The sequence below is a fragment of the Macrosteles quadrilineatus genome, unplaced genomic scaffold, assembly GCF_028750875.1.
Source record: "Macrosteles quadrilineatus isolate MER2022 unplaced genomic scaffold, UCM_ALF_1.0 Scaffold_3__2_contigs__length_128488019, whole genome shotgun sequence".
Classification (NCBI taxonomy): Eukaryota; Metazoa; Arthropoda; class Insecta; order Hemiptera; family Cicadellidae; genus Macrosteles; species Macrosteles quadrilineatus.
This window is the reverse complement of record NW_026542596.1, coordinates 64,125,569-64,140,863: the sequence shown is the minus strand read 5'-3', so window position 1 is coordinate 64,140,863 and position 15,295 is coordinate 64,125,569. Positions and strand designations below refer to the sequence as shown.

At 35.9% G+C, this 15,295-nt stretch overlaps 1 protein-coding gene and 1 non-coding gene across 2 annotated transcripts in view; one reads left to right on the top strand and one right to left on the bottom strand.

Annotated features, from left to right (window-relative positions):
- Positions 1–15,295, top strand: part of LOC128988793 (rho GTPase-activating protein conundrum-like) — an 88,041-nt gene that overhangs the window by 43,964 nt on the left and 28,782 nt on the right. The window lies entirely within an intron of this gene.
- On the bottom strand, positions 7,454–7,526 carry Trnar-ucu (transfer RNA arginine (anticodon UCU)). The gene has a single exon. It is a non-coding gene; the product is annotated as a tRNA-Arg (tRNA).

Sequence of the window (15,295 nt, the reverse complement as noted above, 5' to 3'; positions counted from 1 at the left end):
CCTAACCTAACCCAACCTAACCAAACCTAACCTAAGCTATCTAACCTACTAAATGTTATACAGCCAAAGAGGGCCGCGACTTGGTGTAGTTACGGAACGTATCGGGCTCCCTGGAGTAGTTGGCGCAATTCAGGAATACCCAACTGTTTTTTACCTGGTTCAGGTGAATTGGCGCAATTAATGCCCGCCCTAATAGTCACGACTGTCTAGATGTATCGTGTCTACAAAGCAGTACAACTGAAGTAACCTCTGTGACCTTGACAACCAAATGAACAAGATTGTACAATGCACGTGATGTACCAAGTTCATATAATAATAATAGTTTCCCTTAACTAGATCGCACTTGTATTTATTTAAAGAATCGCATACTGACAATCAAATTATGCAAAGCGCGTATTTAGAGGGGCTTTCACTTCAGAAATCATTCAATTTGTGATGTATACTCTTTATCTTCTTGACATCCAATGTACAAAAACGTTTCATGCACTATAGAATAATGTTGTATGATTAAATTGCTACAGCCGTACAGTCCGTTACGTAAATTATACAGTTCACTCTGTAAGAGCGGGTTCCCTAGTTTGTATCACTTTAATATGTATCTTTTTTACACTTTAATATACTGTTAATATTGGGCATACAATTTTAATATTGTAATTGGATTTGTCATCCTAATTGTAAGAGCTTAACAACCTATTATAAAATACAATGCCCGATTTGATCTGTTTCATATCCGCTCACGTATGAACGCTCTGATGTCGAATTCATGTTTTCCTTTTATTTTGAGTTACATTTCACAACTTGTGGTTATACAATTTTACCCTTTATTTATAATGGAGGACGAGTATTTGTTTGCAAATAGATCATCAAATTTAGGCAAAAGAGATAGGAATCGACAAAACGTCCTTTAGCATGACAGATCCCATACAATTTTCTTCGGCAAATCCATGGATGGAACTAAAAGGATGTGTTCAAGCCACACACATAGCCAGCACCTGGCTATATAGAGAAGCAAATTGACTCAATCCAAAGACCACTTCAAGTTTCGACCCAATGAAAGTGTTAAGCCCAGGTGTAGCGCTTATGACCTCAGGCGGGAGACAATCATACGGTCTCAATTTCGGCGAAACATCGATATTCCGATCGCCACTTTCCCCTCTCAATATCCGTAAGTGCGGGTCGAGAAATTCTGTCAGAACCGTTGATTATAATAATAGCAGTTTCGATAGTCACTAACCCAATTATCGGCAATGGAAAGTGTAGAAGTGTCATCATTTGCATGAGTCGAGGGAAAGTGATTGTTTCTATTCTGTAAAATAATTGTGACGATGAATAGTTAAATTGTGAAATTTAATTTGGACTAAGACTTCTCACCTTATTGGAAACATATACAGGGTGGTAATAAAGTCAGAAAACAGTTAAATATCTATCTATCTATATATATAATACGCTAAGCCGATTTTTGTAAACAGAACTCCTCCCACATTTTTGGACCGATTTTGATGATTAAAATGTCAAAACAATTGCCCTGATCTGTAGTTTTGCAGAAGTGTTTTTCGTTTTTTGATATCTTTATTAGTTTGGGCAGGATCTTCCATCAAAGTTGGGGTTTCTCCCATAAGATTAACATGGGGGAATCTAAATATTTAATTGGAAACTTTGTCTCTACTAATTTGAGAGAACGGCTGGGCGTAGAAACTTGATAGAGGTGTCCAAAGAAAGGTCTTGGTCTGTAGGCGAGTTATCAAAAGTTAAACGAAGTAAATTCGCTTAGGGCTCTGCCCCAGAAGCCTTTAAAGATCCCTCCACAGATTTGTTTACATTTTGGCCATATAATACTTTTTAATGAAACAGCTGTTAATTTTTAAATTGTGTTAAACAACACATATTTATTGGGAGTTACTGAGTTGTCCAGAAGAAGTATTTGCAATGTTATTTTCTGATTTTAAAATTGTTTTTCTTCTGTATCATGCCATATTTTGCAATATAACGTTTCATTACGAAATCAGTGTAAATTCCTTTTATCACAGAACTCTTACAATAATTTTTTATTGAACTATCTAATATCTGTTGTACGGGTTGTTGTCTGCCTTTTTCACCACTTTTGCCTATATTTTATCATATAATTCTACAGATCATCGTAGGTTCATGAGATTATTGTCATACATGTTTTCAATCATTGGAAAAATAATCGAATGTGTAATACAATACAAAATAATACAAGTGCAGAAGGGCACGTTGTCAATTTGAGCTTTGTCCATATTTTGTTAAATTAATAGTAGTTTACAGCAACTGGATAAAACATTTGACAATATTTATGTAGAAATATGTGCATGATTTAGAAAGTCATTAAGCTGTAAATCTGCAATTTACTACATACTTTTCAGAGAGGTTGCTTTAAAGTATTCATTCATCATAGTGAACACATAATATTATTATGTGATAGATATGTATAAAAATAAGAATTTGAACTCATAGAGAGACTTTTAATGTTATTGGAATAATGAAATGGGTTGTACATGTTTACTAGCGCTACTCAGCAACAAAAACCATTTAATTTATCTCTAAAATATATATTCTTAAAGTGCACTGAGCAGCAGCCTAAAAATACTATGTAACTTACCCATATAGTTACAAAATGCTTGAACTCGCATTGTAAGATTTATAATTCGGCTTATATTTCTCCAGCAGATTATTATCTGCAGAAGAAGTTTATTGTGCTCTTATCATGTCCAATAACATCCAAAGACAGAAACCTTGCCTAAAATGGTACCTATCTTGAGAAATTATTTGCAGTATCCTATATTACGGGCCGCGGCCCACTGGGTTGTTAACATGATTATAATAACACGACATTTCGGCTATAAAAAGGCATAAAGAGTAAATACTATTTAAGCAGCTACTTAAAGTATATTCAACTAAACCTAACTTTCCGTAGATGAATTAGCGTAAGCCTTGAGAGTAACCGTCGATTTCGACGGGTTTCACCTAGTTTTAAAAAATAATGTAGATAGAGCTACAATACTTGGTACAATGTTACAGAGCATGAAACTTTATTTTAACACACATACAGTGATCCAATAACTCTTCAGGGGGACGGCCCACAAGGAGTCGGAAAGGTCAATATGTTCACATCAGATGAAAGGTCTTTTTTTAGTAGAACACAATGCCGCAAACCGCACTTCAAAAGGTTGATCCTGCACAAAATTACAGCCGTTCAAAGATTTCTTGAATCTGCCATTTTGAATATTTGAACGACTGCCATTTTTTATTTAGGCGTTCTTTTGAGCTTGAATTTATTTAGCTTGGTATTGTAATTTACTAGTGAAGACCTTTAATTTGATGTGCATATCGACCTATGCTTACGTTAACAATTTTCTTCCGATTCCTACGGCTGTGCCCCCTGAGAAGTAAGCGTATAATGGCAATGCAAATTAAATAAATCTTTGAACAACTGTCATTCTTGGCTCGGTTGTCCGTTTGAGTTCAAATTTGCGGCATTATATTCTGATAGTAAAGACCTTTAATTTGATGTACATGTCGACCTATGCTTCTATTTAAGATTTCCTTCTGACTCCTTGCGGGACGTCCCCATAATATGACAGAAAATTGATATTTCCTCAAAAAGAGCAGATTTTTAGGTGTGGTGTTGATGTACCAAATCTTATTGATTTATCTGTTGTCGTTTGAAAATATTTGACTGTCTTCGGACTTAATTACATCCCTGTATAATTGGTTTATTTTGAAGTACAGTGTAAGCTTAGAGTGTGTTGATAATAAACCGATGGTTTCGCCATATTTATAATTTTAAATGTCAACATCTTGAATAAGGATATAGTTTACGGGTGTTTTTACCTTATGGTAATACTGAAATACCAAAGTTAACGTTGTCATGTATTTTTCTGAAACGATCACCAATAACGCTATGAATATTCTTCATCTTTTAAAGGGTTCTTGAGTAAGTTTGTTAAATGAACACATCAAAATATGTCTATTTTAATGAGCGTGAGCGACCAACTATAGTTAAGAAAAATATATAGGCTAATTTTTGTTCAAATCGAAGTTGGTGAAACAACAAGAAATAAATTTTAAACGCTACATGTATAAGATGTAACCTTACTATAAAATTACCTTGAGCTGATCCATATGGATAACAAATGCGCACAAATTTATGTATAATCCATGACACATCTTCTTGGATATTTCTATACTGCTAAAACAAGAAATATTTGTGTTTGTTTGGCTGTAGATTCCGTCAATATTTCATAACCGGAATAGAAACGCAATGTACTCTTCCGCGTGCACGCTCGTGAGGTGAGGTCGGTGTCAATCGTGAGGACCGAGCGTGAAGAGAAGCGCCACTGCCATTGTGATCTCGGCGTCGGTATGGACCGTGATCGTGTGATGTAATACCACTTTTCACCTTGTTTGCGGTTGTACCACGACAGACTGTCCCATCTGTGCATACATCCGAGAAAAAACATTTAGGTTACACTAAAATTGAGATTTAAGGGTTCAAACTTGTCTTGATGTCTTTTGTGAGGTTCAGAGGTGGAATAGTGTTGGACGTGGATGGTGTAGATTTCAGAGCTGAATGCGTGACTTCTATCCTTCTTCAGGTGCGGGTTCTAATCTTGCCAATCACCATTTTTATTTTATCTCTGTACAATACCTAGTGGTTCAGCGGTAGTTCACCTTTGTAGAAAACATTGAAGGAAGGGTAAGGCTTCACAGGTGGAAACTTGCCTAACTCTATTGAAGAACTCTTGAAAACAATAGTTTCAAAATACAACTCATACGGAATCTTCTATACTGTAATACAAATTATGTGTCTGTCTTTCCCATCACGTAAAATCCGTTGAACCAAAGTAGCATACTTCGTTACACAGCTTCTATTATATTTACAAAACGTATTCTTAAATAGGTTAAGTGCAAAGGCCTCGAAATATACCACTTAAGCAAGGCGATTTCAACGCTCTCTCCAACATTTCAACGCATTGTTGAGTTTTTGCTCGGTCTGGACCGCGATTGCCAAACCGTGTAAATATTCGGCCACAGGTGTTACCAAATCAGGTGCGTAGGTGCGACTCGGCGGCCTTGGACCACGGGAGAAGATACTTGGACATGGGATGATCTACGACGCAGCAATACTTGGGAGTCTGCCAGGGAATACAGCGACAGAGCCTGTGTTTGTGTGTGTTCATCACACCATGGACGAAAACATTTCTGCATGCCTCTAGGGAAAAACTTGGGCTTTCAAACTACAGCGTTTTAGTTGGAAACCTAAAATCAATTTGAAACAGCTGGTGATATCTTAAAGATTATAAGAACGACAATAAAACCAGCGGTGGCTAATTGGCTAATGATAATAGATTATAAATTTGTCTTGCTAAAAACATTGTGGAATTAATGTATATTTTCTTTTTCACAGGTGAGGTCCCACAATGAAGCTTGAAGTTCTGCTCGGTTATGTGAGTAAACATTAAACGTGCTTGCAGTCATATTGTAGAACGCGCCGTTGACTTCAGCTGTTGCGCACCGTTGGCGGCCGTTAACGTGGTATTTGCGCTGATAACGCGCGCACTGCGCAGCTGCCGTGAGATAGCTCACGCGCTATAGTAACCTATCACCAGTGACGTGGACACTTTGTTCTATGTCTCTTTGTTGCTAATTATTACTTGATGACGTGTACTGACTTGTGTTCGGTGATAGAAACGATACATTAATTAGTAATACGTTTATAGGTTGGATATGTGAATTAACTAAAGGTTTCACAAAAAATCAAGTGAAATTGTGTAACTTTTTTGAGCCTGAATGCTGGCTTTTTGGTCAAAAAGATAACGCTGCAAAATGTTTAACTGTTCGAGTCAAACCATGGACAAAAATGCAATATAGACAGTTAGCCGTGCTGTGAATAGCTTAGGTTCTGGCGTCCACCGTGCTAATCGCAGCATGGCTGACGTTCTATATTTAATTCTTTTTGTCTATGGTCAAAACCAACAGCTGTAACTTGAAATCTGCTGCAACCTAGGAGTCATATTTAGAACCTCCACCTTGTAGTTCAAAGAGTAAAGAATCATCTTTGATTTCAACAAATTTTTAAATCTAAACACAAATTGGTAAATAAATGTAATAGTAAATTACATTATTTTACTATTGTTTACATTGTATTTTAATTAATTTCACTAGAGCTGAAAATATGTGTTTTCCGCACGAGAGTGGTTGTTCAATATATATTTATTGGCTTGATATATATTTACCGAATTAGATTAAAACTTGCTGCGGCGGGGGTATTTTAGTTTAGTTTTAATTTAATTTAGTAAAAATAATTTAAGCATAATTAATACTTACCTCGCCATCCTGTTGTGGTGTAAGTTATGCAAGTTACACGGTGTCATAGACTACAGGTGCGTACAATGATGTAATATTGCGTTTTGACGGTCAAATTCAGGTATTGCACGGCTCATAATGGCCGTGTCGTATCGGCTAGGCTCTATTTCTCGCCTTCTACTGCTTCTATACTCTCTTTTAGGGGACTTCGTCAGTAAATAACGACCAAGAAAATATATGAAGATATCACGAACGCTAGAGTCTGGGATAATTTATTTAGGTTACTAAATTGTAGACATTTTTGGCCATTGATGCAGTTAACTTATTATAAAGCGACTTCATACAACAGAGCGTGGCTTTCTTGTGGTGAAGTGTATTTTGGAAAACAACAAAAAATTACAGTATTCCCTAGTTGTCGTTTTTTTTAATACGTACCGTTGTAGACATTTGACTGAATTAAACCCTCCTAAACAGATTGGTAACCCCAATTAGACCCAAAATAGGCTACATTGTTATTTGTTTGTTTTAGGAAAAATATACCTTGAGATTGGAATATTATTAAAATATATCACTAATTAAATTACATTTAATTATTAACATTATTAAATACAACATTATTATTTCGGCTATTACAAAATAAAGTCTAATGACATTATCAGAAGTCGCCACTATGAAAATGCAGTTTGTACCAATAGATTTTTAAGACTTATTTAGTCCCAATACAGTCTTTGGCTTGCATAAGTTTTGAATTTAATACACAAGATGACGAATAATAGTCCAATCTTTTCGTTCACGTATTTTTTGTGCGAGTAACTTTAATCAGAAATAACATTTTATTCTTGCTTTATTTATTACAGACAAGTTTGCCATTAAATATACGTGTCATCTTGATGAATTTTTAAAATAAACAACTTTTCTCCGAAGGATAACGTCTTGAAAATTAATAAATAGAGTTCCATTAATGACTAAGAATTAAATTAAACCGAAAACAATTTAAAATACAACGAAAGAATAAAACCAATTATGACAAAGTTTTCAAACGAAAACCTTCATAATTGTTGCTGAGCTTTGCTATTGTGCCAGTGTAGTTGTCAAAAACCAAAAATTCCGCGATAAAAAGTAGTGCCATCCCTTGTGGGGATCGAACCCACGACCTTTGGATTAGAAGTCCAACGCGCTATCCTCTGCGCCAAAGGGACGCTTGGGAGTGAGCGCAGTACAGAACAGTCATAGCTGTGAGCAGCTTGAATTGTTGGTAGCATCGTGTGTTCATGGGCAAACCGGTTGTAGCTGTAGTGCTTGGAAAATAATATCATTAATTTGGTAAACATGTTACAAAATATTTTCCCAATATTAGTCTTAGATTTGTTTATAGGATTAACTATTTTTGGCGAACCATGTTGACTTTAATGAAGTAAAAATAATGAATTGCCAGAGGAGTCGTAGACCTATTTCTTTATTGTAAAATATTTGTGATAATTGAAATATGTTTTATCTATTTTTCACATTATTATATAGAAAACCGGTTAAAGCTCTCCACATTATGTCGACTTAATTATTTTGCATGACTATTTTGCATTAATTTTATACTTGCATTTCAATTTGCTTGTTTACCAAACTATTTGGGTATTTGCTTTTTATTAATATATTCAGAATTTTTTTATAAGGTGACATATTTTAGATTTATAGTGGGATTAATGCAAAATGTGGACAGTATGGTCTAACGGTCTAACTTTTAAGTGCGTTGCGAGACAAAGTAGTTCTGTATTCTAAAGTCGGATAACTTTGGAAATTACTTTATTGCCGAACTATGGGTTCTTTAAGAAATTAAAAGAGTAAATTCTCAGTAGAATAAGAATAAGAATATTTATTTTCCTTTTGACAATAGTACATGCATTTGGAATCGTCAGATATACTATATATCTAAGGCAGAATGATGACTTCCATAGTATATACTATATATACTATATATCGAAGATCGAAAATCAGCAACGTATTCTGTAGGGTGTGAACAAAATGTTTGATTTTCTTTTAAAAATATAACCACAGAGCATTTTATCAAGTACAAGTAGATATTTTTGTCAACGGAGTGTTATTTGGCTTACTATGTCAGAATAAGAAGTGTGACGAAAAATCTGCAAACAAATCGATAAATTTGTTGATAGATTGTCGTACTTGTTGTCTAAACTTCAGTCTTATAGGAGTTTTAGTTCAGTTGTAGGAGTTGATTTATGGATTTACTGTAGTTTAGTTTTGGTGTTATGTTTCTTGGCAACACTTGAAAGGCATCTGCGGGGGACCAATTGGATCCCCAGTTCAAAGAAGGCTTAGGGAATGGATTCTGACATTTTCTTTTTGGTCTTATGGCTGTATATTAACTTTTGAAACCCACATTTTCTTCCATACAACCTAACTTAAAAGTAGTTAGTTACATTTCCAACCAATCAGCTGAGAACAGATAACTTATTGTATGTTTCTTAATTTTTGTAATTTTTAGGAAACTACTTCCGGTTTGGTAGTTTTCTCCGTGCAATTAATTTGAAGACTTGTTTGAGTTTCAAATTGAAAATTTGTAAGAAACTCGAATAATTCGGCTGAAAATTGCTCATTTGCAATTTTCTTTGGGAAAAGTCGTCGAGAGAACTTCTTTGCGAAGGAGAAACAAATTTTCAATCCCGTTTGGAAATAACTAGAACCGTTGTTTCCAATGGTAGGAATAAAAAATGACCGGGTCTCCCAAATTGGCGTTGTAAACGACGGAGCTAATCTACTGGCTAATCACCGCTCGAATTCGACCGGTTCTGGAGAAGTCCGGGTAAACCAATCAGTGAAGACATGCAAGTCTGCTATGGTTGGGAACGTTGCAGTATTGACTTGGCAATGTAGATTTTTTCTCCGATTGTATAGGAAATGTTAGTATCTGCCCATTATTGGTAATACTACCACAGCGTAACTAACAGTTTAGAGAAAAATCATTTCTTTTAAAACTTAAAAATACCCACGGTCTGTCCCTTGCACACTCGTCACCGTCTCATATACATAATATACCCGTGCCGTAGCGTTCTAGCCGTGGACTATTTGAAGAAAAAAACAACGAAAACTCTTGTCAGGTGGCATTGATCCCTAGTCCATAGGGTCCGCAATCGACTTTTAAATTGAAAGTGAACATCCTGTTGTGAAATTGTAAGCCTATTTTGATAGATAAAATTTTGTTTGACTCGAGTGGTTTAGTGATGATATCGTTTTATTCAATGGTATGGTAACCGTATATTATTGATTATTCCCCAAATTTACTTAGCACATTACACAAACAAAAGCTTTCCAAAATAAGATTTACATCAACTATCTACAGTTGCTATAACTATGTTAACAACAGAAATCGATTACACTTTTAGGTTAAACAAACGACCTAATTCTGATACTGATAGCAGGTTTGTGATAAGGTACAAGTAAGCCAAGATCATAGTGACAAATAGAGATGAAAGAGAGAAAGCGCTAATTGTTGCTAACCCACTTTGATAAGACTGGAAGTGACATTGATAACGCAGAAGTGCTTCCTGTTTTCTTCCACGTGGCTTGGTGCTAAAAGGTTGCAGATTCCTTGATTCCATCTCACTATTCTGTGCAAAGTCATCTGTCATCTCCTTCTCCTTCATTATGTGTCACTTTCACTTCTCAATTTGAAAAAGGTTTCTCTTATCTTTTGCTATGCTCGGCTGTTTAGTCAAAATGTCATAGGCTATAATGGAAAGTAGAAGTTTTCATACTTCCTAGCCTCTGCTATTAAAAAAAATTCATGGTTACTTTAGCCAGCTGGAGAAAATTCTAACTGTAAAACACCCTTCAGTTTGTATTAAATCGTCTTAAAATTGAGTCTTGGGTGTAATCAAACAAATTTCCCTCCACAAACATACGTTACAACTTAAACCAAGTGACGGCCCTCTTTGACGGTTAAGTGAGTAGGTTAGGTTAGGTTAGGATGGCTTAGGACACAGAAAACGTACTACTATAACCAGGATGACATGTAAACAAGGACATTCTTTCTGCCGGCAACTCACCCCAACCAACCAAACCCAGTGGGTCTTGGGCTCGGCACAACTATAAGGACAAGTTTTTGGGGCTTGGTGCAATTAAGGAACTCTTAAGCGCAATTAATGCTCGACCGTACATTCACTGGTACATTTTCGATACTTTTCCGTTTTCGGTTCCGGTTTCCACCGTATTAAAAAACTGCAAAACAGGGGACATAACCTAACAGACCGGTACAGGACGTGACGGGTGACGGGTGACGGGGTCTGTTGCCCCCAAATTGCGTGACATCCACGTAACAGCTGGGCTCCAGGCTCCACTGTGGGGACAACAGGACAACAATGGCGTGTTTACACAACACCGAGACTAATGGAACACCAACAACAACACAAACACCTGCCCGGTACACTGATCACATGGTCCGCCCTTTAGGAGTTGTGAAGATTAAATACAGACAATCAATAGATGCTATGGGTGGGGAATAGGTTGCACCATAGAAATAAGGCTGGGGAAGTAAAATTTCAGTAGAAAAATCTTGAGTCAGTTTCAGGGGAGCTGGATAGTCGTACAGTAATTGCGCAAAGAGTTCCTTAATTTCGCCAAGCCCTCAAAGGGTCCCAAAAAATGTTCCTTAGTTGCGTCAAGCCCAAGACAGGTATGGGTGAGTTACCTGCAGAAGGAATGTCCTGGTTTACATGTCATCCTAACCTAACCTAATCTAACCTATCCTAAAATAATCTACTCTAACCTATCCTCATCTACTCAACTATACAGTCAACGAGTTGGGTTGATTAAGGAACGTATCTGTGGCTCCCTGTAGTTGGCGCAATTCAGGAATATCCGACTACCTGACTCAGGTCAGTTCAGCAGGACGATGGGGTATCAAATTTTAATCTTTCAAAACTTTGTTAGGTTAATAAATTTTAATCGTGAAAAGAAACATTTATAGGCAATCTGCTTAGCAGCTCAGCCCGTAATATACCACTTCCACTTGCCACGGACCAAGGCCCTCTGCGTGAAATGACGTGACCGTTAACATTATTTACAAGTCTAGTCGGATAGTAAAACAACTGATGTAACCCGGTGTAAAAATCAGGTCGTCCGTGTTGATTTTCATTGCCCGGTTCTGGTTTCACGATCTAGATGTGAGACTGCTCAAGTTGTTACAAAAGAAAGCGCGATTCGGCAACGGGATGACCGGTGGCGCTACTGTACGCTTCACACACTAGTGGTCAAGTAGACCAGTGGACTGGACTGTACTGTACTCAGCCTACTTCTGTCACCACCACACTACTGTCCAAGTGACATCACTTGTGCTGTCATGCCGCAATATCAATCTAGAACAGGCAACTGATTGAAACTTAAACTTGTCGGTCTTACCAGTGCAATACTTTACTTTGAAATGACGACCATACGATTGTAGGTATATAAGCCAAGTATGAGTGGAGATGAGTGTAGGACGAGTGGCGCGATCTTGTAGTCTTTAGTGACTTGGTCGACATATTCCTTAGACAGCAGTTAATTAATGGTTTGGATCCAGACCGTTTGGCAGATTTTCATTGTTATTCACAGGGAAGTTTGAACCATAGATTAAACATACTCCCTTAGGGTACTCCCTAAGGGAGTATGTTTAATCTATGTTTGAACACAGCAATTGAAAACGATTGCGTGACACAGAATCTGCTATTGGCTTGTACCGTGTCTCGTCGCTCCAGTAAATTTTATATGATGGCATTTTCACGATAGAAGACATTATTTGTATTCCTAAGAATTTTTTTTTTATTTCTTTTTTGATATTACAGCTATTGAGTATCAGCATAGTGAATTCTTTGCACCTTGCCCGCAACCGCTTATGACGCAGACATAATGTAAATCTCAAGTCCATTGTTACTTTGGAGTTTTCCACAATGGCTAAAAGAGCTTGATCAAAATTATTATTGTAAACATGTTTTGAAAATGCTTTATTCTTTGCGGACAAGATACAAAGAAAAATGATATTCAAAAGCAAAGAATATTTTTAATAAATAAGAAAACTCACAGTATTTGAGTTTACATACTGTTGCCAAAGAGTTATCATTCAACGTGATGTTGACATTTATATTATGAATATTATAAAATAACTATCTATCATACGGGTTGTACACAACTTCCTGCCAAGACGTAGTGGATTTGTTCCTCAAGTCAAAACAATAAAAAACAACAATTTATAGATGGGTCTTAAAACGCTTGGGTTGCTTCATGTCCATTATCTGTATCAGTATTTACGAATGCATCCATAACACATTTACTCCTTTGACGATTGACTTAAATATTGTTAATGAGTGTGACCGGTAGCATTAACCTTTGTACAAAGTATAATATTTGCAACATTTGCGGGGGTTTCAAAATAACGGATATTTAAACATTTATATCTTAAAATCCTTAAACATGTGGGATTCCACCAAAAACTACTAAACAGTACGCACATGAAAGAAATTGTACCTGAGCGTGTGAAATTTGGCACAAAAACATGATTCAATACATACTCACCTTTGCTTATTTTACTTACTTACTTGTTTAACTGCAACTAAATTGATTCTGGCATTCCCGCCTTTTAGCTTTTACATTGCGAATGCTTGAATTTTCATCTTGTAAGTATTATTATTTATAAGAAAACTTTGGTTAGGACTATGTGATTATTTCTGAAGTATTTATTTTAAGTCGATTCACTATGTACTGTTTATATTTAATTTCTGGATATAGTGTTAACCCTATAATAATGGTACACTAGCTTAAAAATATCAATAGCCCATACAGCATACAGCCAACGGCAACTAAGGGACCAACATAAGTAAAACGGTAAAACCTTAGAATAAGTGAAGTGCCCCAATGGCCACCTCCTTGGATCTTCGTGGTTTTTTAAGGATGCGGTGCCTAGTATCACAAAATAACATAGTTTACGATTGCCTTTTGATTTCTTTTTGCTGGCCAGTTTTCATATTCTATGTGATGGTGGACATCAATGTGTTAGCTCTTTAGATTTAGCTTTGTGAACGGGAGATTTCTTAAGTTAAACTTTAGGCCTAAGATTTTGTTTTTAAAACAAACTTCATTGAAACGCAAGCATATTGTACTGAAGGTTGCTTGATGATGTTTGGCGGATGGATAAAATGCGATGCAGGCGCCTCTGTTTATTCGCCGCCTCTCAGCTGTTTATACAAGTGTGGCCACCCGTGAATCAGCTGTTTAGTGGATGGCTCTGCGTGATATGACACGTCATATAGCCTACCTTACCTCTGCATGATTAAAGTACCTCTTGTTCTCGTGTGATAGGCGCAGTTTTTAATTTTTTATCTTCTCTAAGTCGTCGATACGTCGAGATTCTGAAATACGTTTTGGTAAGTGAACTGATTTTGGGAAAAATAACTATTTTTTGAATATTTCTACTGTTTTGCAGTCTTGTAACTTTTTTTGTTATCTTTAATATTGCGAACGTCTCAAGCACCAGTTCTCCTACACCTTAAGTAAGTGTTCTAAAAATATCCTCGGGGCAGTAAGATGACATGGATTAAAAATACCCCCACCGCAGCAAACCTGCCGTCTAAGCGAATTTCCATTTGGCTGAATTGATTTTCAATTGATCTATTTAAATAACATTAGGTTTAACGAGTACCTAGGTTTGCTGCTACAAGGAAACTAATAAAGTGTGTGTTTTAAGTAAAATAATTATTGCTTAGTATAAAATGAATATATTTGCCAAGTTTGATCAAAAGATATCCATAAACAAGCAAACTACAACATTTTACAATATTCTCCATAAGAATAACATGGGAATTTTAAATTTAAATTTTTTTTAGTTTTCTCCGTAACCAATAACCGTACAAAAACACTTTGATATACTGAATTGTTTGTTTTTTTAAGCTCTTTAAGAAGGTTTGGAGAAAAATTGGAAAATTTTGTGTTTTGAGGGTCAAAAGTGAGAAAACCCAATTTTTACCCCATAAAACCCCCCATAAAATCCTGTTCCCATGGTCCGATCATGCTGGATCGCGAACTCATTCAAGTTTATCCCGCCTTACACCTTCAAACCAAATTTCATCAAAATCGGATAAAAATTACTCAAGTTATCGTGTTCACGGACACATATATATATAAATCTATATATATATATATATATATATATATATATACATATATAAAAATTTGAACGAATGGTGTTTTTGGCCTCTGGGGACATCAAAATGAAAAAGTAAATCGGTCCCGGGCCTAAGTCTTACCATGAGACCTACGGTAATAGCTACTTCCCTATAGGGAAATTCGCTAAAAAATACTTTAATATTTTTATCTGAAATGGCGACCATAGAAATCACTTTGTCCCACTTAACCTAATGTAATTTTGAATAAATCAAACAAGTAAAAAATATTAAAATGGGGTATTGTTATTGTTGGGAAGTAAATAGCTGTACAGATAAGATGAGGCATGAGTCGCACTTAGAAATTTGATTTTATGTGTTCTTTTAATCGACAATTACTGTAGTTCTCTTGGAATGATTCTATTCTGACTCCTAGACGATCCACAGGTACCAATTCGGCCTAAATAATCTAACACAAATTATACAGTACATCATACGTACGGTAATATAAAAATTATTATAATATTTTAAAATAGCTATCCGTGGTTATGTGTGTACTTGGTAATAAGGTTTGCATCCAAATATCTCTGACCAGTTAAATAATGCCAAATTTTGGGAATTTGTAAACTTCAGAATTTTTTATCGTAATTGATTCATTCTTGATCACCATAATAACAGTAAACAGTTCATTGGAATACTTGCTTGCGCATTTAGATAGCCACTTATTAACACTTGTTATAGATACCTAATATACTTATCAGTTAAGTTATTGTTAACTCCACTCAACGTCTATCTACTGATTTGAGTTAACAAGTATGTATAACGTT